The sequence below is a fragment of the Rousettus aegyptiacus genome, unplaced genomic scaffold (assembly GCF_014176215.1).
Source record: "Rousettus aegyptiacus isolate mRouAeg1 unplaced genomic scaffold, mRouAeg1.p scaffold_m13_p_2, whole genome shotgun sequence".
Classification (NCBI taxonomy): Eukaryota; Metazoa; Chordata; class Mammalia; order Chiroptera; family Pteropodidae; genus Rousettus; species Rousettus aegyptiacus.
Genome location: NW_023416295.1, coordinates 23,769,959 through 23,797,206, shown reverse-complemented (window position 1 = coordinate 23,797,206; position 27,248 = coordinate 23,769,959). Strand labels below are relative to the sequence as shown.

General features: G+C 35.6%; 1 protein-coding gene across 2 annotated transcripts in view; it reads left to right on the top strand.

The window, feature by feature from the left end:
- Positions 1-27,248, top strand: part of PARD3B (par-3 family cell polarity regulator beta) — an 893,411-nt gene that overhangs the window by 719,332 nt on the left and 146,831 nt on the right. The gene's annotated exons all lie outside the window — the stretch shown is intronic.

Below are 27,248 nucleotides of genomic sequence, written 5' to 3'. Positions count from 1 at the left end.
CTGAGTATCTACTGTTAAACCTTTGACCCCTATCTTGTAGTCTGTTCCAATTGAGAAGGTTAACTTTATCAATAGCAAGAAAAAAAAACCTATTTAGACTTTTCTCATTTTTGAGAGGTTGATAAGCTCAATCCCAGGGTCAGTGGAGCAGTTAAAAGAAAATCAAGTGTTTTCCATTGTTGTTGACTATTCACCTGACAGCTACCTCAAAGACAAGATGAATTCTCCATTATAGCCCAAGATTCGTAATTCTGTAATATAAAATGTAATTTAGGCTGAGACTTTAATGCACATATTGGCAATGCACATATGAATCCACATCACAGATCTTTGCTGCTCCCCTGGCTTGTCTTACTGAGGGACCACATCTTATGCTTCATCTTTGGGAAACTGAGCTGTTTGATAGAATGCAGACTTCACATTTTTTTTGTGGCTCAGTATTTTCTTGGGACTGAGGAGGGGGTGATTCCTAGTAGCCAGGGAACTGTGTGCCAGCTAGAAAATTGATAACCCATAAAATAAGGTGGGTTGTCTTTAAGCAAGAGTTCATTTCCTTTCTGGTTTTGCCTTTAGGAAGCAGGTGCCTGAGGGAATTTTGTGCTTAAAGCAGGGCTGTAAATTCGCCTCAGCTGGCTATATAGGCTTCAGATCCAATTTTTTTAAAAATATGTCTGGTCAAAATATTGAAAGAACTATACTGTTACCCTCCACTTAGGCCACTTCCCACACACGTGAGCACATAAAACACATCTGATATGGGTTTTCTAGAGACAACATTGTCTCAATCACGTTTGAGGGGAAGAGGTTGGAGGAGTTGATTTTACAGTGGGGTGTTATAGAATTAATGACCAAGGGCATTTCAACAGCTGAGGGCCATAGAGGATGGAAGTGGAGGCTGAACATTTGGCATTGCTCCCAAACCCGAGTCCCCTTTCTTGGCTCTCCATCATCCATAGGAAACCAATTCACAACTCTTAAAGAACTCACTGAGTATATCACTCTTCATGGCATGGCCATGGAAATAAAATAGAATAAAATAAGAAATAGTGCATAAAAGTTCGCAAAGTTGTCTCCTTTTCTAACACATTTGGAATTTATTTCCTTAAGCATATTCCTTTTTCAAGGGATTTAAAGCACTTAAAAATATCCTGTACAGTCCTGAGACCAGCTTGTCCCAGCCTGTGAGAGACAATTTTTAAGCTTTTAAGAATTTTGTGAGCTGAAGTTCGTTAAACTGTTGGTAGCTTGAAAGTGGTCATAATGAGAGTATTTGCTCCATAGAAATTGGTAAGTTAGGTTTGTTTTTGCAAGCAGCCAGTTTACCAAGACACCACTGAGGGTCTATACCAACCCTGTTTATTGTATAACCAGGAACAAATTATCAAAAATAAAGGCCAAAAAAAAAAAAATACTCATCCAAATCAAACCACATGGCTTCTTAGAGCTGTGTTCTTCAAAGTGTGGTTCATGGACCACCTGCATTGGAATCAGTCACTTTGGGAGCTTATTAAAAGTAAAGATTCCTGTATCCTGCACCTGACTTCCAGGATAAGAATCTTGGCAGTTGGAGCCCAGGATATCTGTTTAATTGGTAAGCCCAATATGATTCTTCCACATCTAAAGTCTGAAACCCACTACCTTGAAGGAACAAGATTTGACTGGAACATCAGATAAAACTATTTTTATTCTATGATAAATGATACACAGATTCTTTTTTCCCCCAAGAGGATTGAACAACCCAGTCTAAAACTATTGTCACCTTTCCCGTATGCCCTCAATGAAGCAGCCTACCTTATTGGCAACTATTTTGCAGACACAAGAACCCTTGCCAGGGCTCACTTACTTAAGGGCACATGGATTACTGTCCCCCAGCATTGCCCATGCACAAAAGAAAATGTACAGAAACAGTAAGTTCAAAAGAAAATTTGGGAACCAAAGTATAAAGAAAATTATTAAAATCATGTACAATTTCATCATAATTCCATAACCACTATTAGTATTTTCATAATCTTTTCACTATGTATATATTTTCTTTGAAAACTTGATATCCTACTGTATATATATCTTACTTTTTCTTAAATTATATTGTGAGCATTTCTTCATGTCATTAATGTTTTGAAAATGTCATATTAATGAGTGCCTAATATTCTTTGAAATCAATATACCATAATTTATATATCTTCCATTGTCAAACATATAGTGTTTCAATTCTTCACTGTTCCAAGTACTAATACCTTTATGAGCATCTAGGTATAAAAATTTTTTATAGATTACCTCTTAAATCATCTAATTCCTGTTTGAAGACTCAAATTTCTTGTAATTGTTTTACTTAAGGGTTAATCTAACTTCAACTCTAAATTTTAGGATTATATCATCCCTCTTCATTCCTCTCATTGTTTTTATTACAATTTCCTTATCTCATTTTTATCTATATATCTAATTTCCAATATGGAACTGTTTGGGTTCTATATATGAATATCTTTTCCACAACTAAAGCTATGAAAAGGTCAAGAAGCTGTAACTGGCTCATTGAATTACTAGATTAGATTGGAGGATTGCAGAGTCCAGAACAGTGATTCTCATTGGGGTGGGGGGGTGGAGTACAGTTTTGCCTCTGAAGGAACATTTGTCTATATCTAGAGACATTTTTGATTGTCACAACTTTGTGGGGTGGGAGGTATAGAAGGAGTCGCTACTGCCATGTACTGGATAGAGGCCAGAGAGGTGGCTAAACACCCTATAATGCACTAGACAGTCACCATCCCCCAACATTGAGTTATCTAACTCAAACTGTCAATAGCGTAGAGGTTGAAAACTTGTTCTTACCCCTGAACTTCACAAAGAGTAAAGTAACTCTCCTGGACATTAGAATTGTATTGTCTCATGGTATCCTGTGGATAACATAGAGAAATATACTCCAGATGTCATAATCTCAGAGGAATTATTAGTTATTTGAGAAACCATACCCCAAGATTGCTTATAAATATTCCATCAATATAATTTAGCAAGAAGAATTTTTCCTCAAAAATTTATTTTTAATGCTGGCCAGCTGAGCATTGGCACTAATGGTGCCTGTTGATCACACTGTGATTGCCAAGAAGCTGCAGGCGTTGATAATGTGTCCGATGACAGAATCATCTGGAACAATGGGTTGAATCAAACATAAAAAACTTAATGGGAATAAATGTAAAGTCTTACTTTTAGGTCCAAAAATGAACTGTACAAACAGGATGTGGAAGGTTTGACTTAATACCGAATACATGAAAATTTTTCCTGATGGTTTTAGTTGAGGGTAAGTTTAACATGAGTCAGTATGAGGATGTGCCTGCCAAAAATTTAATCTAGTTTGAAGCTACAGGACTGGCAGTTCATGTACAAAATGAAGGAAGTAACAATAATTCCAGTTTTACACTACTCAAATCACACCTGGAATACCCTGTGCCTCTCTCACATGCAAAGAATGGCAACACTAAATCTAGGTTTTTTGAAATGTTGAAGGACTTGCAAATGCATAGTATGCAGAGCTGCAGAGTTAAGACTGAGTTGTTTTCGCATGATAGAACTTTCACACGGAAGAGGAATTAGACCTATTTTATACCATTCATTCTGTTTTGTTCTATTCTCTTTATTCATTCATTCATTTTCTTAAAGATATGAATGACGAATTATTTTAAGAGAGGTAGCCTTCAGCTTAATAGAAGGGGACACATCCTGACAATTAGAATGTCTCATGAAGCAGTAAGTTTGTTGACACTGGAAATGTCTAATAAAAAGCTGACTGAGAGAGGATTAGAGTATCAAAAAAGTACTGGACTAAGTTGGAGTTTTATAAACTTCAGCCATTGATAGAATACCTTGTCTTATTATATTATATATATTCAAATAAGTAAAATATATAAATGCAAAATCATGTAAGTTAATGTAGTTAAATGCATTAAGCCACATACCATCAAAAATTATCTTGTGTCTCACCGATACATTTGTTTTTAGATGGTCTCTATGGTCTTTCCAAGATCTTATAGTTTGAGAAATATGTTAACATCTAAGTATAGAAACATTTACTTTGAATTTCCTAGCATGGCCTTTCTTGAACTTGCCAAGGACATTGGTTCATGGAATTATATGTGCTATTCTTATTTGAGTGTAAAAGCCTAAGTTTCTTGCTCACAATTGTGCCTTAGGAGTTTTTTTGTCTCATTTTTGATTTCCTAAGGTGATCATGTGTCCCTTCCTGACACAATTCAAACAGTTCATTGCAGTGAAGCCCTGTTTTAAATAAACTCATTTTTTCATGCTTCAGTGAGATTGGCATAATAAAACATTGATTTCAAATGCCTATATCCATTGCTAGAATGATGAATTCAATATTATAGTCAAAGATTATTTCTCCTAGAATTTTTATCAAGTTAAATTAGCAGTTTCCAACATTTAGATTATGTAAATTAGTATGGTGAGCTGAAAGCAAGACATTATCTTAACCAGTCAGTAAACATATATTTTTTTTTAATTATAAGACTGTAACTTAAATTTGCAACCTTCTGCAAAGTGTGAAATTCACCAGATTCTTGGACCTATTTAGTACCTAACTACATGCATGTTGTACTGGTATTGTTAATACCTTCTTAAAAATCAGTAGGCAATTGAGTACTGAAAATATGTTCCCCTCATTAATTTAAGATTATTGTACTGAGGGTAAAAACCTCCATTGATACCAAAGGTCGTCCTTCATTAAAGTCCCATATTACTGACCCTGACATAAAATTTCGCTAAATGAAATGTCTTCCTAAAATAGGAGGATGGGGTTAATAACATGAATTTGCATCGCAGGATCTTCTATTACTTTTATACCATATCAGAGGTTTTTTTTTGCAAGGGAGCTCATTTACTGTGTTAATGAAACATTGTTTTTGTAGATCTTATTAGAATGTCAGTAGGATAAATGAAGAGATGAGGGGAAAAGAGGCTCCGGGATTGAGAAGTATGGAAAACATATGGCTCTTGTTTTTAACAACTGGCCTGAACGGAATGCCTAAGTGAGAGTGAAGCTAAGATTTAGGAAAGTTAATCGGTTTCAGTGTCTGAATTCAAGGTTCTTAGTTTTCTTTCCTTTTAGGAAGCCTTCCAAGAACTGCAGAGGCTTCTCCCTTGCCTTATCAACTGAGCTGCTTGTGGCCTGTTCCCTTAGTTTAAATCAATACATGTGTTTTTGATATTTGGCAAACCAAGATTTAATTATGCAGCTGCAAGTTCCCCATATAAACTAAATGCATCTTAGAGAAATAAAAACATTCAGAACGATTTATAGTTTGAGAATACAAGTGGGTGAAAATCTATTCCCAACCTCTCAGCATTTTATTTAATTATGGGAGATTTTTATGTTACTGGAAATTGAAATGAAAACCAGAATAAGGCTAGAGTTTATATATTTGTTCATACTGAAAAATGAAGATGCTTGTTGTATTCTAGGAATAAAAATGAAAGTATGATATTCTGAGTTGATATTTTAGTTGTAACCTACATAAGTATTAGCCTCCTAAATATGTACAGCAACCAATGAATTCATAGGATTTTTGTCATTATTGTATACTAAAAAGAGTGCATATTTTATTAACCGTTGTCCCGCTTGCCCAGAGAATACTCCTGGCAGCACTCGCGGCTGCCACGTTTACCCCAAGAAAACTCGCAGATTACAGTTTTAACCTTACCCCAAAAGCTTGCCATGAAACATCTCATTTTTATTATTATTTTCGCATTGCTCTAGTATAGTGATAGTCTTTGGAAACAAATGACATCATTCTATTTATAGCATTCTGTTTTAAGTGGTGGTATTTCCATTTACAAAATATAGTTATTCTCAATCACTGAAAATGTCAAATCTTAGAAAACGTAGCATTCCTCCACATGATGTAAAATGAACACTGGCAGCGAGCTGCACCTTTTTTTTTCTAAATGGGAAAAGGGTTTTAAAGAAACCAGAAGGTTGATTTCTTTATTATGCCAAGATACTCTCTATAATTAATTATTTACTGAACTTAAACTTTGGCATTATTTAAACTGTTGAAAACACCCATGTTTTGGCATGATTACATCAAATGATTAATTCAGCATGGTTTTGCTCCTCACTGAATATCCCTGTCTTTTGCAATAGAATTTGCTAGATCCTGTGGTGTGGGCAACATAAAATTTTGGAATGCTTCCCAGTTTTAATAGTCCCAATTTATTATTACCACTGAACCTTGATCAGATCATAGACTGGATTAGATTCCAGTTTTTCAAAATACCCCAATTTATGGCTCCTTTAGAAGAACGCTGATCAAAATGTGTATTTGAATAAGGCTTTGGTTGGCTAAAAGAGATCCAGTTAATTACTTTTAGATTCTGATTAGATCATCACTGCACGGAAGTTATGAAAAATATTACTGGATGCTGTTTCTCAGGACAAGGTCAGGTTCTCATTTTATGCTCACAGAAAGAAGTTATCAGATTTCTGTTTTCCATAGTACCAACCATCTCAGTGAAGGAAAAGAGATTTGCCATATCTCAATGATTACCACTGAGGCTTGTGTTAAGGGGAGGCTAGCCTCCTTTCCTAGAATAAGAATTAAAAACAGAAAGGGGTGGGGGGACCGTGTGTACCCACAAGAGCACAGACACCCACCATCCCTCATTCAGGGGCCATCTTTCAAGATTTACCTCTTGTTTAGAGAGATGAGAGGGTGAAACAGAGGGAGATGCTGGTGGCTTTAATATCTGTATATTTATTTGATCTCTGTAACACCTATCTTCTCAATAATGCTTGCGATCACCGAAAAATTTGGCGCATTACTATATTTCTATAGACGAGAGATGGGAACACCTACACACTAATGCTATGCCAGCATTTTCTATGAGCCAAAATCCTTTTATGGAACTTGAATCAATGTTAGAAGTGCTGTATTAGCAACTACTTGTCACCCAAGCTGGATTAATACATAAAATGAATCACTTGACTGGCATGCTCTCCAATAGTCATTTAGACAGTCTCCTAAGATTAAAGTACACCAGCTCTTTAAAAAGTGTTTTAAGAGGATACTCATATATTCAAATACCCTGGAGTGACTTATTATATTATTGTATTCAATTATAGTGCAGTTCAAATACATTCTGAAAAGGAATTATATACTATTCTACCTAGAATGATCCCACAGAAACGTATAGGTACCTGATCTGATTTTTTTTTTAAATGGAAAGTTCTAAATTTTATTACTCTTGATATTTGATTTTTATATACACATAAAAATGTATTCAACATAATATATTCAACGTAATCAATAAAATTTGGTCATTCACTGGATTTTATGCCAATCAGAGATACAGATATATTTAGGTCCATGGAGGTTACCTACAGCCCTGGTAGAATTCGAAGAGTACCTTTTATAAAAGCTTTAAGTATCTAGATAGAAGTCAATTTGGTGACTAGAATTTGAGAATGAGAGTCCAACACTCATTTTATCAATTGTTTTCATGCCTTTGCATAAACCATTTTTGAGGATGTATTCTTAAATCCTTCTTTTTATTACCATGAAATGAAATGGTAATAATAATATTTTAAGGCCTCAGTTTTATACATTTTGATTGGATAAAATCTTTTTTAACCGCCAAGTTCCTTCAGAGAAAATAAAATTGAATAAATAAGTGTTAAAGCGAATTCAGAATATTTACTGTAGACTAGTTTGGGGCCGGGCAGTGTATAAGTAAACTTAATTTGTTAAAAGTGCTCCAGAAATGTGGGCAAATCAAACTTTTATAAATCAAGTGATATTTTATAGAATCGTTAAATGCAGGTGATAACCTTCACTTCTTATTTGGATGTGGGTTGTGTATCCTGCTTTGCAAAGCTTCCACGGCAACACATCCACTCTGCAGACCACGATTAGTTATAGTTCACATAGGTCAGCAAATCCTGCAATTCGAAAGGATGCTCAACCTATTGTCTCCCAGAATCTGCTCTTTTGTCCCCCTCACATTCTTTATATAAAAATCCTAGCCTAGTCCTGTGATTTACAAACACCAAACTTTGAATGTGGTGTTGTTGTTGTTGTTGTTGTTGTTGTTGTTGTTTTCCCCAAATTTCCTGGGCACTTTTTGATAATAGTGGTTTTCAGTAGTGAGAGTGATATGTTCCTCCCCACCCCAGGGGCCCATTTGACAATGTCTGAAGACACTTTTAGTTGGCACAGTAGGTGGGAGGTGTTACTGAAATCTAGAAGGTAGAAAACAAGGATGTTCCTCGCCATCTCACAATGCATAGAACAGCCCCCACGAGAAAGAATTACCTAGCTCTAAATGTCAGTTGTGCCAAGGTTAAGAAACTCTATTTTAGATAAATAGATAATTAGATAATATAGATACACATGTACAAATATAGGCAGACATGTGCTATAGAGACTCAGTACCTCTGTGATCGGACCTGAGGGTGTATATTTTAAAACCATTGTTCTTTATAACTATGATTGGGATCAACAGGCTTAGGTGGTGGCCCAAGAGAGGCACATGTCCAGGTGAAACAATTATAAGACCCTGGAGTGGATCGGAACTGGGTAAAAGACCTGACTCTGTGTGAACACACTACACTGTCAAAACTACTTACCTGCTTTAAGCCACTATGTTCTAATCTCTTAAATGAGAAGTCTGTTTTTTCGACTGTTGTGAACAGTAATATTTATGAAGCAAACATCTGGTTCACTCTAGGTGCTCAGTGTTATTTTCTGACCGTCTCTGGGGATTAAAGACCCCAGATAATCCATTCAGTAGCATTTGGGAGCTCAGAATGCTCTGAGACACACCATCTGTGAAAATTGCTGAGTTGGACACTGTCATGATGAAGAAGGCCAACTGGAATGCATACTCTGCCCAGCTGGGAATCATGCCAGACACTTCCATTCAAGAAGCTTCTCCTCATTTCTTATTGATCACTGGTTGGAAGCTGCTCCTCATAGTGAGCTTGGCATGAGATGGCCACCTAGTAGCGGGGGAAGAGCTGGCTGCAGTCAGAGCTGGGCAGCCATAGAAACAAATTTAGGGAGGAGGGGCACAAGTAGCATGGCTAAGCGCTTGCCTCTCCAAGTCCGCAGGGCGTGTGACTGCAGAAAACACTTGTAACCACAGTCATTAAATTCACAAAATCCTCACTTTGCATTTTTGTTCTATGTATCACATGAAGGGATGTGGGTAACTCTGGCCTGCTGATATTTAGAATCTAATCTTTGGTGGGAATAGAACAAACCTGTCCTTTTCTTACCTGTTCATGCTGTCCCATATACCTGTTCTTGCTTTGTAGTTTAATTGCTTAATAACTTTACATGCATCTGAATTGACTTCCGATTGATGTCCAAAGGAACCTGACCCCTTTCCCAGGCTCTAATTCCTGCCTCCTCCTGCTTTGTGTCCTTTGTTTGATTTTAGTATTTAGAATTAAAAAGATTGAAGTGGTTCGGGCTATCGCGCAAAGGTCTACTTTTCCAAGAGATCACTTAGAAGAAGCTTTAAAAAGCTAGTAATAACAATTGGCTGTGTAGATGGAAACTATAAGTATTCATGTTCTTGGAGGATCTTAACAAATAAATAATAATTTGTGAAATCCTGATTTATTGAAGTAGAGGTTGCTAAATATTACAGTTTAGTAAAGAGTGAGTCAATAAATAATAGCTTTGATCAGCCTTTCCTCTCTCCAGAACTTTGAATGGCTTCTGTTGCCTACTGTATACAGTTTACACTCTGGAATAATGTCTGACAATAGCTTAGCTTTCTAATTATAATTTTCACTTTTGTACAAGATAACCTGTAAACTCCAGCTACTCTGGAATGAATGTTCATTCTTTTTGAGGTTACCATAGCATTTTCCAATCTCTGCGCCATTCCTAATACTATTTTCCTTGCCTGGCACACCCTCCTCCTGATGCAGCACAGGGAAAATTCCCCTGAGTGTCCCTGCATGCAGAGAAAAGGGTTCTTGACTGAGCGCAAGAAAGAATTCAAGCACAGGCCAGGGTTAGAGTCAAAAGGAAAGTTTATTAAGGAAAAGGTAACATTCCATAAACAGAGCGTGGTCTCCTCTCAGAAAGGGAGAGTAAGAGAACCTGAGAGAGACTCAGAGGGACAGACACAATAGAGGGACTGAGAAAAAGATAGTGAGAGGTACCCAGGATGTTTGGGGAATTTGGTTTATATATCCTTCTTAGTGTCTGTGAATTACAGTTTAAAGACTTTGTTTACCCATTTTCCTTTGATGGTATGGGTATACAGTGTGAAAAGATAAGCCTGTGTAGCAAGAAAGGAATGGGTATGTAGCAGGAAAGGCCTGCTGGCAGTTCTCAGCCAGGTTCCAGTGGTTTTAGCAGTAGGGAATGAATGATTGTGTTTATTTTGTGTAGGCTGTGATAAAGACTCTGTTTTCCTCTTTTCTCCTTCACCATGTGGATAAATGGTTTGTTAGCAATCTCAGCAGGAATCTTCCTGTAGGTTTCCTCTTGGTCTGGCAGGAGGGCCGATCAGCATATTGCAGTCTCTGAATATAACTTGATTTAACATTTAGTTCTCTTACTTCTGCCTAAACTAGTCTAAATCAACAGCGATCCAGTAAAACCTCACATCTTACAGTATATATTCCCAACTAACCCAAGTTGGGAGAAAATTCTTTCACTAAATAACCTGAGTCAAGTTACTTAATTTTGCTATCTTCAGTCTGTTAAACTGCAAAATAGGTATATAACCATTGTGTGTGGCATAATCATATTGTTGGAAGGATTAAATGAGATACCAAAGTAAAGGATTCAGAATGCCAGGCATAGAGATGGTTAATAAATGGTGAACTTACCTTTTTTTTTTTTTTTTAGAGACAGTGTTTATTTGAAAGAGAATGAGCATTAAAATAAATGTCAGATGCAAATCTTCTCTGCATGGACTGTACAGTCGCGCTTGTTTTGCTGCAAACTCGTGAGCCTCAGCTTGCTCATTTGAAAAATCTTTTCAGAAAGGAGAAATAATATCTAGCCTTCAGAGTACCTGTGAAATTTATGTAAGATGAAATAATTAAACCATCTAGAGCAGTTTTTGGTACATGGTAGACACGCATTGTTATTATTTTTGTTATTTTGCTGCATTGAATTTTAGATGTTCGAGATTACAACCATACCTTCTCTCCTTTACTACCCTCTAATTTCCTTGAGGAACGAATCACACTATAACCATTTTTTTTCTCAGCATCTAATACATTTCATAGAATAGGCACTCAAGCAGTTTTTGAGGAATGAATGAATGAATGAATGAATGAAAATATATATGACTGATGTATTCATTTATTTTTCAAATGAATAAGTGCTAGAATGGCACCAAGAGTCAGAATAGGCAAAATCAATGGTTAACGAAGCTATATAGTGTAGAAAAATAAGACTTTTCCTTGGGCTGTATAATGGTGTCAGGAAACATGAGGTCATTCATAACTGGCAGTAGAACAGTTGAATGGATCATCGAAGCATAGTGGCGACCATCAGGACTATCAACACTTGTTTTCCTGTCACTGAACAAGACCCTGAGAGACAAGACCTTAAAGCGAAGAAATTCATCTACTTCACAAACAGATGGAAATGCTATGGGCCTAAGAAAGCTGTTCTTTCTTTCTTTCTTTCTTTCTTTCTTTCTTTCTTTCTTTCTTTCTTTCTTTCTTTCTTTCTTTCTACTTTTTTTCTTTCTTTCTTTTTCTGTCAGTCTGTCTCTGTCTCTGTCTGTCTCTATCTGTCTGTCTCTCTCTCTCTTTCTGTCTTTTTAATTGGACTTTTGCCCCCATTCCTTTTCCATTGGCTTAAATTTAACCAGCTGAAGTAATTTTTAAGCACCATTTATTTCATCCTCTTAAAATGAAAGACTTGCCTTTTATTCAATGAAAGATAGGGAAAACTGAATTTGATTGTATAGATGAGACATACTGTCCTTGGTTTATTCCTCATCAAGGGAGGATCATTTTTGTGCTGCATGTTAAGATGATTCAGTCAGATTTCACAGTGCAGATTATATTTCAGGGGGAAAGTATAAAAAACTAATGGAAATGGAGGATCATAAAAATGGCAGCAGCCATTTGTAATATACAAGGTGCCATAGAGCTGCTCTCTGAGGGAGGCAATGTCACTAAAGTCCTAGTCCATAATTAGGATCCACTTTACCATTAAATCACAGTTTTTATCTTATAAGATAATTTCTTATTACATACGCTCTTGTAATTTCATGTCTTCTTGTCTAGATCCTAATTCTCTTGAGTCATAGACTGTAACTTCTACTTGTTTCATTTCCTTACATCTCAGTAGAGAGAAGATATTTGGTAAAGTCCTGGTTGACTTAAAACTATAAAGTAATATATTTTATTTAAAATAAGTTACTTATGTAATTTAAAAAATCGAGAAACTCCTAATAATCAATGAGAAAATAATTAATAACTATATATTAAAATAGATTACCTAAAATTCTTGCCTATTTTTATAAGTACAGAATTCTGCTTAATAATTGTCCTGATTATAATAGTAAGCACCAGCTTTAAAAAATAAACAACAAATGAGTAGATAAGGAGTTGCTTTGACAAATCACTTTTTAAAAAATAGTCGTGAATTCTATTTCTAACAGTATCAACAGCTAATTAAAAATTCTATTAGTGAAGATGTAAAAGGTGGCACATTTCCAATTCAGATCGACACTGAGGACATAGAGATAATTGATATTTGTTCAATAATCCTAAAATGTTTAGCAGTCTCTAATAGTAGCTGTGATAGCCAGAGAAAGTTTCAAGTGCTTAAAAAATATATATTCTAGGCAGTTAATGATATTTTCAGATCAAATAGTGTGTCTTTGCAAAAAAGCATAATGTTTTAGCTGAATGAGCATCAAAGAATTTTTAGTGGGTTGACTTTGTTTAAGGAAAAATCACTAAGTCAAAAAAATGCATAGTATAATTCATATGTTTTTAATCTGGTTATAGTGGATGTAATAAAGTCAAAAGAGGATAATTTACTAGTTAGACTCTTAAATTTCTGAGCTGTATTTTGTAACAGTCATGTAAATGAATGCATATTGGGAAAAAATCTGCAATGACCATTAAATATTCCACTTTGAAAAAACAAGATCACAGCTTTAACAAAATGCTTTTGTATTGTAGTGGGCTGCTTTTGACATTATTAAACCCAAATTAATTACTTTGCTATATTTTTTTACACAGCCGATTAAAAACTTGCCGTAGAAATTTTTCTAGTTTTTAACAATCTGCTCTATCCCCAATAATTATAGATTTACTTTGTCAGGTTCAAAGGATGGACAAGTAAGGCCTAACAGAGGAAGGCATTAAATAAAACAAGAACATTTTACAGAATGTTGAGAAATAGGCAATCAGTTCTTGAGGAAGCAAAATTCTTCTTTTCACCAGCAAACAAAAATTCAATGCCAAGAAAACTGACATGATGCTAAAATATGTATATGACTTAAGATAAAAATGGCTACCTAATAGCAGTGACCAATTCAAATGAGAAATATTCAGAGGAAATAAATATACTGTATTGGAGCTAGTCATGCAACCCTCATGGATCAATCTGAAATTACCTCCTTCAGATATCAATTATTATGATTCACACTAACATAGTTCGTATAAGCTTGGCTCTGCCTAAGTTCAAATAATTTTTTAAATGTGACACAATAAACCAATATGGGGTGTGAACCAAAATGGGAATTTAAGTTATCAAAGATAAAGTTAGAGATTTTGATTCTAAGCAGGAGAGGAGGAACACATTTCGCTAAAAGCATGCCGATTAAGAATGGAAAATGGAGAAAGATCTCCAAATATCACAAATTAAAAATAAAAATGTGTAGTATGTTTTTACAACTTTTCTGGAGCATTTGAAAACATATGACGCTATACAGACATGTTTATGATTCTTTTTACACATTCATTTTTGCATTGCTTGTGATCAGATGACATACGGAAGGCGTTTTTTCATCTAATGGAATATAAGAAGCAGTTCCAGGCATAAACTTACTGAGGAGAACTTAAGTTTTATTTTATTACTTTGCAGCATCAGAGGACATCTTTCTAGTATTAGGAGAGCTTAGCTGGCTCAAAGTTTTACCATTTGTGGGAATATCTGTACTGCTATAACCCTGCACAAAGTTTTGTGTGTATGTGTGTGTGTGTGTGTGTGTGTGTATCTGTCTTTGTGAGATTGATAGTTACATGGATAGATAATACACACATAGTTTTAATAGTGCCTAGTACTACACCTCTTAGTCCCTTCTTGAGCTTTTAATAACCATTCCTTGGATGAATATAAAAGTAGCAGTTTTCAAATTTAAATCAATTATTGCACAGCATTCGTTTACGTACTATATAAAAAGATACCCATGAAGAGAATTGGGTACTTAGAGGAAGGGCAAGGTGTTGAAAAGAAAGAGAGAAATGGTTGTGTGCAGAAGCCAACACCCCCTCTTCCACACTTCATCCCCGAAATGCCAGGAAAGGCCTGTGTCTGCAGGTGACCGGAAGTAGATTTGTTCATTTCGTTCAGTGACTACAGCAGGTTCGCTCAGATGGTTAAGGTAACAAGCTAATAAGGTTGATACAGGTGCCACTGAGTCAGGAAGTATGCTAGTTCCTGGCCTTCTATAGGGGCCCTCAATTGATGTGTTTATTGAGTCCCACCTGTGCATTTTAAAACCTAACAAGCATGTTTCTTTCTAACAGAAAATGTTTGGAGAAACCACTGCTAACCTTCACCATCTTATACTTGCTTTCCTCTTTTCTTTTCTCTCTTTTTTTTTATTTTTCATATTTCTCATATGAAAGGTCACTTCTGTCAAATAGTTCCCAATTTCAGTTCTAAAAACACAAGAGAAAGATTTGTATTTTGATAAAAATTAATGTTTTCAATCATCTAGGAAGCTGACAATCTATTTTATATCCCTGAATTTTTTCCTTGGGATACACCATCATATCTTTGAATCTGAAGTTAAGTTTTAGTTATATGAAATTTTCCCACTTAGAGGATTTGGGTAGATAACTTTCTGCTATGACTCATTTTTGACTTTTTAATTATTTTTGGCCTGTACTCTTTAATAATTCAGCAAACATTAATTGAGGAGCGAGGCACTTAGGGAAAATAGCAAGATGAGTAAAACGCAACCCAGTCCCTGCCTTCAACAAGTTCATGATTAAGAGAGAGGAAAGAGACCAATATACAACTAACTACAATAAAGTTAAACTGTGATAAATATTGTAATGGGCCGTAAACATGCTGCAGGATAGCAGAGGAGACAGCCATGAATAAACAGTGCTGTGGCTGGGACAATAGAACAGACCTTCTTTATCATTCAGTATTTCTAGACAATTGGAATGAAATCATTAAAATCAATTATAAAGTACAACTTAACTGAGAAGCCAATCAAAAGAGACTTCTAAAATTTTAAATTTTTAATCTCATCAATAATATATAGTATTTTTGCTGCTAACTAGAGAGGAATTTAAGACTCGGGAAAACTTTTCTTTTGAAATCTATGGGGTTTTCCAAGCAATCAGGGTGCTTTTTATTATAGTTTCTTTCTCCAAAGCTGACAGAGAAGACAGTTGAAAAGTTAAGGGCAAAACTTTTTGGGAAAATAGCAGTTAGTTGAGTCAGAAAGATAATTTCAGTTTCCAGTTGTTTGGTGAAAGCTTTGCCAAAATATTTCTGTTGATTTGTGGGTTACAAACTGTTTGCATATGGGTCTGCATACTACATGGATATGATGATATAGCACTGTATTCAAAAAAGGTAGAACAAATTGAACTTTTATTGTAATTTTGAAAAACTGAAAAAACTAACAAGGGTGACTGAAAGACCATTTTTTTTCCTTTTTGTCTTAAATATTGACATGAGTATGACAGACTCAGGCTGCCTAAAAAAAGTGAATTGTAAGAAATGCAATTTCATACAATTCACTTTTAAATTAGTAATTATACCAAAATTTCATTAATCTGAACTCAGCTACCAGATTTTATTTTTAAAAATCTGTTCAGCAAGTTTATTTAGAGAAAGTTAAAGGATTAGGATATTTTAGAAAAATATACGGCCAACAGATTCGAACTAGAAGCATTTGCTGCTTTGCTGTCAATCAAGCTGACAATTTAATTAGCCATAACACCCACAGCCCCTGAACATTTGACCAATCCAGGTTATATAGCATTTATTTAAAAGCATCTACCTAGGTTCCAAGTAGAACTCTGAAGGAGCTAGAGGAACTGCGTATATGCTTTTGAAATACCAGTTGTGTGTGGATGCGAAGGTTACTAAAGGATCTGTCTTCTCTGCTACTTCCTCCATCACCTACGTCAGACATGAAGCATCGTTATTATTATTATTGCCAACAATCGTTGTTATCTACGTGCCAACCACACTCTTCTAATAGCGTTAGTTGTATTGTTAAGTCATTTAGCCTTCTTCCTTTGAGGTAGGTGCTATTATATTTCTCATTTTACAGGTGACAAGTTAAATGAATTTGCCCATGGTCACAAAATTAGAACATGACAGAGCTCAGTTTCAAACTCGGACTGTCTGGCTCCTTAAACCATCCTGCTTCTCCGTTTCTGAAACACCAGAGTGTTAGCATATCAATCAGCAGCTACAGGGCTGCTTGGAAAAAGGCCTTGCTCCAGTGGAACTGTAAGGGTGAGGAGGCTGCCTCCTGTGAAGATCTTAAGGCAGAAATATAAATGTAAATTTCACTCATTAAAACCATAATTAATTTATTGAAAGTGAATTGTTATTATTTCAGGGGCAAATGCATATTGGAATATGCTGATTATTTTAATGAACCAAGAGCCTCTTCTGGGATACTTCCACTGTATATTTGCAAGCAGATCGCTGTAGACTTTCTAAGAGGGGGTATAAAACGATTGCTGCTTATTTTCAAGTTTTGCTTTATTAAGTACAGAAGAAAATGCGTACTATATAGTGTATTTTGGGATGATAATAAGATATCTTTGTTTAGGAAAGGTCTGACAGCATCAGTTTTAAGTCCACAGTTCTCTCTCTGGGGTGCCGTGTGCTACAGATGTCAGCTGCCAGGACCTGTGTGTAGAGGTGTTGTACCCATAGTCATGTCTCCAAAACAGCTGTTATGTTTGACATTTAGAACCACTTATTTAGGTTCCTTCTTCTGTGTTCCACAATAAGCCTATTTTTATTTATTTATTTATTTATTTTTATCTCTTCATTACATGCAGTACGAAAGCTTCCAGAATTTGGCTTACTTCTCTTCATATGCTGTAGAGTGTGAAGTTGGTTTCATTGTTTATATTTCTACATTGCAGAAAAAAGTAACATTGACACATCATCCTAGGCTCTGAAAGAATATAGGCCATGCCTATATATTTGTATTTATCAATTCCATTTGTTTATGGTCTGTATTAGTTTCCTATTTCTGCTGATAACAAATTATCCCAAACTTTGTGGCTTAAAACAACACAAATTTATTCTCTTACCATTCTGGAGCCCACGAGTCAAAAATCAATGTCATAGGAATAAAGTCAAGGTGTAGGCGGGGCCCACCGCTTCTGCAGGCTCTTGTCTAAGATTCCATCTCCTTGCCTTTCATTTGGCTGCCCACATTCATGGCTCCTGGCTCATGGCTCCTCCCTCTTTCTTCAAAGGACACCTCTCTCATCTTTGCTCCCCTGATCACAGGGTCTTCCTTCTCAGTCCCTGCTTTCGTCTCCTTCCACCATCACATTATTGAGTGCCTACCAGGTGCCAAGCACTGTGCTAAATATTGTTATAGCAATAGATAGCCAAATAAGTCCCTGCTCTTGTGAATCTTACCTTCTTGTAAACAGATAAATAAAAAAGATGAAATCAAGTACTCGTAGAACTATAAAGAAAATAAAATAATGTGTTAGGGAGATGGGACTAGGAAGGGTGCCTGGGATGCCAAGACTTAAATCACAGTGATGTGCCAGCCACAGGAAGCTCTCGGGCAAGAGTTTCAGGCAGAAGGAACAGCAAGTGCTAATCAAGCCTGAGGCAAATAAAGCCACATGATTGGAGTTTGATAACTAAGGCAGAAAGTGACCTCAGCCAAAATCATGGAGGACTTGTGTCTGATGACATAGCCTCATAGATCACAGTAAGGCGATTGTTATCTGAGTGTAAAAGGAGACGTGGACGTTTTTTAAATAGAGAAGCAGTTAAGCTTTTATTCTTTAAGAGATCGTCCAGAAAGAGCAAGTGAGAGCGAGAGCACGGACCATGAACGAGAACATCCAGGTCGCTATCTATAGAATGGATTCTCCCTGCAGGGAGATATCTAGGCACACCCTTCCTCCCCTTTAACATTTGTGCTTCTTTACCGCTATTAGATGGAATCTGAATAAGATATACATTTCAGGGAGTAATGAGGAGAATTCAAAATGCTTCCCCACATGTTAAAACTCAGACCACCACAGTGCCTTGCTAACCACAATTTTTTTAAAAAACAAAATGCCAATTCTGCCCTTATTTTTAACACTTTACAGTCACTTTGGCAATTTATGGTTCCAATAAAAGGTAAGCCAAACCTCTTTTCAAATGTTAAGAGATTTTCTTTATTAATTGTAGACACAACCTAGAGCAAAAGGCCACTAGGTAGACCAAAGAATAGGGAGCCGGTTGAGTAATAGAATGCTGTGGTCAGAACTGAGAATGACCACTTAAAGGAGTATGTCTGACATAATGTCTGTTGGTCTTTGTGGAGGGACAAATGAGGATAGATCAGACATTAGACTCCCATGTGCAAATACTCGTTGTCTCTCATATCAAATAAAAAGTCCTCACTGTAGTTCTTAAGGCCATGTTCATGTACCATAGGCTCCTTAATAAAGCTTCCCTCAAACTACGCTCAGGTTGAAACCAATGGTGGTAGTTGAGTATTTCTCCTCATCATCCATTGAAAGAGGAACAGGGTCATTCCTCGTAAGTATCTCTTTACCTAATTGCCCAACACCTCATTGGCTGAATCACAGTAGACACAATGGTTGCCATCTGGATTAGCTTGTTGGCCTTTCTCTGCTGACTGCATGGTGGTGATCATCTAATGTAGTTGTTGGCTTTTACTCGTGTTTCATCCTTAGTGTGTACATGGAAGAAGGCCAGATGATAAGAATGTTCCTGGCACCAGTTCACTTAGAACTGGACCCCTATTAAGAGACCGTGCCCCTACCCTTTTGGAATTAGGAAAGGACCTTAGTTTGCAGACATGATAGACAAGCCTATGGTTCTCCCACCTGCCCCTCTAACATCCCCTGTCCTTTCAATCCAGCCTAGCACAGGTTTGGGTATATAGTAAATACTTGATAAATGTTGGAACCAAAGAAACCAAATTGATGGACAGGTTCCATTTTGGGGGCATGTGTCTGGACTTGTGAGAATATTCTATATGGTTTCTCTAGGACAAAATCACATCTTGAAAAGGCGAAATGACAATCCTAATAAACGCTGCAGAGAATTCAGTAATTTAATAAAATATTTTTGCTGACCTATTTAAAGTCTCGTTTATAAATAGAATAAGAAGGAAAAGACTGTACTTTCTGCTCCTTTTAAAACTCTTCATCATGCAGGGAACATGACTTTCCAGAAAAAGAGTGTTCTTCACATGTTGGCTGGATGGAGATGTTAGATATAAAGTGTGTATTTATTCTTGTCTCAGATACAGACATGTCTCCATGCCTAACGTAGTTTATCCAGGCCCTATGGAGTTCAGCAACACTTCTAGAACTCTTTATCAACCCAGAGTTCTTTCAAAGAAAATTCTGTCCGACCATGGCCTTGAGACATCTGGCATTTCTGGCTAAGAAAACAAAGGAAATGGAGCTTCATATACTGTGTGGATAGCCATGTTCCCTGTGCATCAGCACATTTTTATGTGAGCAGCTTTTAGAGACAAAGATTAAAGACATGTCCAGGAGAGCACTGGCCAGGTGTAAAATTCAAGGTGACAAAATGGAAGGAAAAGATGAGTTTAAAGGGAAAGGAAAGGAAATGTAGCTAGTTTCCTTTCATTCTCTGTATTCTTCCTGTTTCCTTTCCCAGGAAGTTTACGTAGACTTTCAGTACCTCAAACAGTCAGCATTAGGGATTTATCCTCATTTTTTTTTTTCCTATATGATGGCAACCATCCTGTCAAAGGCTGGTCATTTATTTTTGCAGATATCACCCCAGGCAGTTCCCAGGATTAAAAAGTACTTTATTCCAGATAATTGTAATACAGAAAACTTATTTTCCCCTCTGCTCGCCACAGTGTTACAAATAATGGGGACATATAAACTGAGGGAATTATAAAAAATTTAAGCTATTTCTTGCTACATACAAATGTTATAACAGTAACCATAAAGAATAAGAATAAAGCACATCAATAACTTATCCAACCAGCAGAGCCCTCTCAAGGGCAGATTCTTACAGCTCTCTTTTCAGTGTTAGTTTGGCCAGCAACGTGGGATATCTTTTAATGTCTTCACTGCCTAATGACACCATTTGTAGGGCACTGTTTAGGAGTTCTATAAAGAAACTATGCATTATCAGGGAAGATAGTTAGCACTCTATCATTTTTCGCCTCACCCCCTCTTTGGGGTTAATTTCCCAATGAAATCTAAGGATGTTTACTAAGCATTTCTGAGAAATTTGTCCACATTATGGAATACAAATTACAGGAACTCAGTACATTAGCAATGGAGGAAGTTTAATGGGCCTGGGAAAGGTATAAATTTAGGGAAAATGTAAATTGCAATAATAAGAGAGCCTTTGCTGAATGGCAATTCTTTTGAAATGGTAGTATTTAGTAGCAGTGGGAAAATACTAGAGAATCTTGCCATTTGACTGTTACGAATGCAACTAATAGGTAAGAATTGAAAATGACTCTCATGATTTTAGAATATGAAAAGTACTCAGTGACAAATGGGTAAAAAAAATTGCTATGAAAAATTTGGTAGGTTCTGGACCATGTGGGATATGGAAATCTGTTCTGTGGTCATCAAACCTACAAAAAGAACCAGTTAACCATTCAGGAATCTTTAGAATTAGATTGTCCTGAGACTACACCTGACTCTCATAGGCTTCCCAGTCTTTTTTGCCTTGACCTGTTTTAATGAGCATCAGCATAACATTTGGCAAACTATGGGTACAAATTCACATATAATATTCATATTCATGCACAATATCCATGAGGCATACTAGAGAGAGAAAAATACAAAGGAAAAGTCTGGTTAAAAGATTCAATTAATAGCATTAAAAAAACTGTCAGTATTGTAGAATATAAAATTTACTTTACAGAAAATGTTCAATTTATTACAAGAGAAGTGATCAATTATCCCATTACCACATCAGGTCTCATTTAGACTGGCAGGAGAAATACACAGGACTAAAGGAGATCATTTCAGAAAATGTTATAGACACCCAAGCAGGAATGAGAAAATAGTGAAAAATATTAACACAGTTAAAATAGTTTTGTTGAAAAGATGAAGCATTGATCACAAAGATTGCATGCATTAGCTGATGATGATGATGATGATGATGATGATGATGATAATTAATAGCAGCTATGATTGTCCTTGGTCAGGTATATTGCAGCTTTGAAATAGAATTCATAAGGAAAAGTTGAAGAAACTGGGCCTGTTCACTGGAACAAAGGATAATTTAAGTGACCTAATTGCAGCTTCTATTATAAAAACAGAAATGATAGCAGGACAAATTATCTCCACTGTCAAAAAAGAAAGCCGTACAGCAGGTAGTCTGTAATCTCTTTTAATGTGACTTCTTCTTTCACCCCATATATCTCCCCTGAAAAACCTTGTCTGACCTTAACTACTGTCACCACTACAGGTAGCAAATCTCCTCTTATACTATCTATTCATTCTTGTCTCTGTTGTTTGGACTCACACAGTAACAATAAAGAGAATTCCAGTGGCTACATTTTCCTAGCTCTGGTCTAGTCAATCAGAACTACACTGTTGACACATTCTTCATGAGACAAATAAATCCAGGAATAATGTATAAAAGTAACATTTTTTAAAGTTTTTGAGAGTAAGTATAAAGTATGAAATACTAATCAATAATCTTAAGTGAAATTATAAAAGGCAAATGACACACGGAAAAAAAAAATATGCAACTTATATCACAGAGGAGGTGCTAATATCTCTACTGCACAGAGGTCTTTGAAAAATCGAGAGGAAAAATGACAATCTGATAGAAAAATTATCAAAAGATATGGACAGCTCACAGAAGAGGAAATGAAAATGGCCCTTAAATATATGAAAAGATGCTCAGCATCACATAATAAGAGACAGACTAATTAAAACTTCACTGAAATATCACTTCTCGCCTATGTTTATCAAATATCTCAGAGTTTGACAACATACTCTTTTGGTGAGACTTTAGAGAAATAGGCATCCTGCTACATTTCAGGAGGTAATGCAAAAGAGAACCATAATTGAAGGTAATTTTTTATAATCTAGGAATATTATGTGTGAGGTTCTTTTTGACCCAGCGATCCTTCTGAAAATTTATCTAAAAGCTGCGATGGCAAAAATATGGACTGACTTTTGCATAAGGTTTGTCATTAAGGCATTATTTGAAATGGTAAAATATTGGAAATACCCAAATGTCCAAGAACATGTGACTTATTGGATATGCAAAAACATATCCGCCTAATAGATTACTAAGAAACATAAAAAATGAGATCTCTGTTTGTTAAATAGGTTTTTCTTCTTAACATAGCTATGTGTAGAAACAAAGTATGGGGCAAATGTATAATATTCTACCTTTTGTGTGAGAAAGAAGGAATATAAATATATAAGCATGTTTACTTTCATTTGAAAAAGTAAGCAAGTATAGTTATATTGCTTAGGATAGGGAAGATTGATGAAAGCTATATACCTATACAGCTTCGTTGTATATAGTTGAGTTTGGAAATATAAATGGTTTACATACTTAACAAATGAAATTAAAAGAACAAAAAGTAATTCTTAAATATTTAAAACAAACCAAATGAATAACCTAACTAAAACGAATTGGTTAGATAGCGACTCAGGAAAAAAAAAAATTACTTCAAGTGATATTAGGATACAGCATTTTGATGCTATATATCTAATGGGATATGGTCTAACAAAAACAGAGCTATAAGCATCTTAAATCTCATTCAATAGTCTGTTAGTAATATTGGTATTATTTTAAAATTACAATGTATTTTAAATTATGCATTATACAAGTAACTGTCATTGGTATTAAGAATAAAGATTTTTATTTAGAGAAAACAGAAACAAATTTAAAATTTTAACTATATAAAAGTAAAGTCAAAATTCTGTAATGTATATTTGAATCAAAATATCAGTATAGACTTGTGAATTTTTTCGAAAAGAAATATATTCTAGTTTTATCTATAGAAACCATGACAACCCAATGGCAATGAGCTCTCCCAGAACCCACATTGTGTTCTCTAGATATAATTTCTTATTAAAAAGAAAGAATTCCTTAGAGAAATGGCTGCTTTCAGGATAAAGACACGAGGTACTCAGCAAGATCCTGGGACAGCTTGCTTGTCAGCAAGAAACCTATGAATGACAGCTGGGTAAAGCCAAAAGGACAAAGGAACCAACATAAAGTAGTCCACATTGACTAAATCTTAGACAATTTGTGTAACAAAAAGGGTAAGGAATGAAACCGATTGAAAACCTTAAATATGTATTTTTTAAAAACATAAGTTTATAATGATATTCACAATCACCATCTCCCCAAAAGAGGTGTCTGACAACTCATTGGTCACCATTGGGAATATCTGGGGTACTAGTTCATTACTCCGAAAATCAGCAATTAAAAATAATTTATTTTGCCTGCCCTGTACTACATGTAATTCAGGGTAATCAAAATACCCAAAATTTTGAGGGAAAGTTTTTTAAGTTCTATTACAGAAGAATCACAACTAATTAATGTAAAAAGAATAATGACTTTTTTAAATTGTCATTTTGTGACCCCTCAAGAAATAATTCAGGTAAAAATCATCAATGTAAGAAATGACTCAATGAATGATTGATAAGGACCTTTGTAATGGAGACATCAATCTGTTACCTTTGCCTCACTAAAGTAAGACAACTTGAGCTTCTATGCCACTTGATGGGACAGAATTTAAAGCATATACACTACCTTTATGGTATTGGTATTAGTTTCTTAGCACTGCTGTAACAAATTCCCACAAACTTGGTGGCTTACAACAGAAATTTATTCTCTCATAGTTCTCTGCCAGACCAAAAGTCTAAGATCAAACTTGTTTCCTTTGAGGCCCTGAGGTAGAATGTGTTCCATACCTGTCTCATAGCTTCCAGTGGCTGCCAGCAGTCCTTGACATTTCTTGCCTTGTAGGCACATGACTGCAGTCTCTGCCTCCGTATTCTCTGTGTGGCCTTCTCTTCTGGTTCTTTATGTCTTTTCCTCTTTATAAGACCATATTCATTTGGACAACCCAGGATGATCTCAAGATCTTTAATTTAATTGCACCTGTATAGACCCATTATCCAAATAAGGTCACATTAACAGGCTCCAGGTGGACATATCTTTTGGAGGACCAGTATTCAACCCACTATAGTACTCTTCCCCCAAAAGAGTTGGACCTAAATCTAACTAAGTCTCTAGCTACACTGTCTAATACAGTAGCTACTGGTCATATGTAGTTATTTAAAATAATTAAAATTTGTACCTTAGTCACACTAGCTACATTTCAGATGCTCAGTAGCCACATGTACTACTGTATTAAACAGTCCATATATAGAACATTTTCATCATTGCAGAAAGACCTGTTGGTCAGTGCTGGTCTACCTTTCACACACACACACACACACACACACACACACACACACTATATATATATATATATATATCGGAGATAGAGGAACAAATTAAATCATACTCGAAGAAGCAACCAAATCTAGCATGTGTGACCACCTACAGGACAATCTGCCTGGTTTATGCCACAATTTAACAGCATGGAAAAATTAAAAAATGAAGAGGAAAAAGAATATAGTTCTATATAGGAAACAAAATTTAAAAGACATAACCAAATTTAATGTGTGGATAGTTCTTTGGAGCGTGAGCCAAATAAATCCACTGGGAAAGAGAACTTTTAGACACCTGGGGAAATTCGTTTATAAACTAGGTATTAGATGACATTAAGGAACATTGTTAATTTTTAAGTGAGAGAATAGCATTGTTGTTATATAATAAAATGTTCATTTTTTTTATATGCCTTTGGAAGTATATAGGGGATAAATGAGTAGGATTTATTTTCACAATACTTAGCAAAAAAAGTTTAAAAAATAGATGAAAAATGCAGCCACATCTTTATTGAATACAGAGCTAAGTGATAGATATATGGGGGTTTATTGTACTGTTATTTCTACTTTGGGCATCTGAAAGCTTTCATTATATAAATTTTTAAAATGTGATCATGTACAGATTATTTATAGTTAATGAAAGAAATACTAATATTGAAGTCAAACACCTGCATGGAATTCAAGAATCCAATTTCTGCTACTTAATAAATGTGAGCTCTCAGAGAAAATACTTCACTTCTCTAGACCTCAGTTTCCTCATCTATGAAGTGGAGACTTATATACCTTATGATAATTAAGTTATATAACATGAGACTATACGTCACGAACATTATTAGTGTCTGTTCTTCCTGCTGGATAGATGAAATACTAGGTAGAATGGGCTCTTGCGTGCAGTATAACCTCCCAAATTTGAAATGTTTGGAGGACAGTCCTAATTATAGAATTTTTTCTTTATTTAGTTTTATTTTTAGCTCTGGGATCCAACCCCTTCTTACCATCTCCACTGCTACGCCTTCATCCAAGCCACCAATATCTCTCACTTGGATTATTATATCAGCCCCCTTCCTGGTCTCCATGACTCTTTTTTTCACCCAGCATCCCCACTATCTCTACCTTCTTAATATAGCAGTCAAAGAGATCTCTTCAACCTGTAAGTCAAGTCATATTGCTTCATTGCTTGAAACCTCCAATTGTATTTCTATCTCCCTGAGAGTAAAAGCCAAAATCTTTACCATGGACCTCAAGACCCTACATAATCTAGGCCCTCTATTTCCTCTCTGGCCCTCTGACTCCTCGCTCCCTCATACTGGCCTCCATTGCCGTTTTTTGGCAAGTTCCTGCCTCGGGGCCTTTGTATTTACTATATTCTCTGCCTGAAATACTCTTCCCCACTGAACTGTACAGTTTCACCCTCCTCCGTGGTACCTTTTCAGTGGTACCTCAGTGGTACCTATTCTCAGTGGTACCTTTTCTTACCATGTATTTAAAAGTCTAACCCTCTCACTCTACCCACCCTGCAACCTTCCTACCATCTTTCCCTAATTTATTTTCCTCTATAGCACTACTACCATTTAGCAGTTTTTAATTTTACTTAGTTATTTTGCTATCTGTTGCTGCCTCCCTTAGCTACAATATACATTCTACAAGGACAAGAATTTGTATGCACTGCTGAATTTCCAGCCTCACAAACAATACTGAAACATGTAGATGCTCAATAAATATTTGTTGACTGATGAATGCAGAAAGTTGTAATTGACTTAAAACAAGTTGTCTGGTCTTTAGAGGCAGTGTTTTTGGATCAATAATAATGATATGTATTTGTCAAAATCAATATCTGGCTTGTAAATTAGTACTTTGGAAGTGTTTAAATTGCTTGAAGAAGGGTATGTTTTTTTAAGCAATTTAAATATTTTCCCAGCAATCACATTCACTCTAATAATTTGTTATGATAATTACTTTTTGGAATGTATTTAAAAGGAAAAGAATTATATATAAAGGAATTTAGAATTAATGACCCCAAATGTGTCAGATTTTATCACACAGATTTTAAAAGTATATTTAGCATAATTTACATTTTTTTGCTTTTCATGTTTTATTTTAAGTTTTTTTAACTGGAATATAATTTTCATACACTGAATATTCGGGTATTAAGTTATCAGAAGAATATTGTCTTTTCTATTTTAACAAATGTATATCAAGATACAGTCTATGGACATTCTACCCTGAACATGCCTGATCTCGAAAGCTAAGCAGCATTGGGCCTGGTAGTACTTGGATGGGAGACCACTTAGGAATACTATAGGCATAAAAAAAAAAAAAAAAGATATAGAATATTTCTGTGACCTGAGAATGTTCC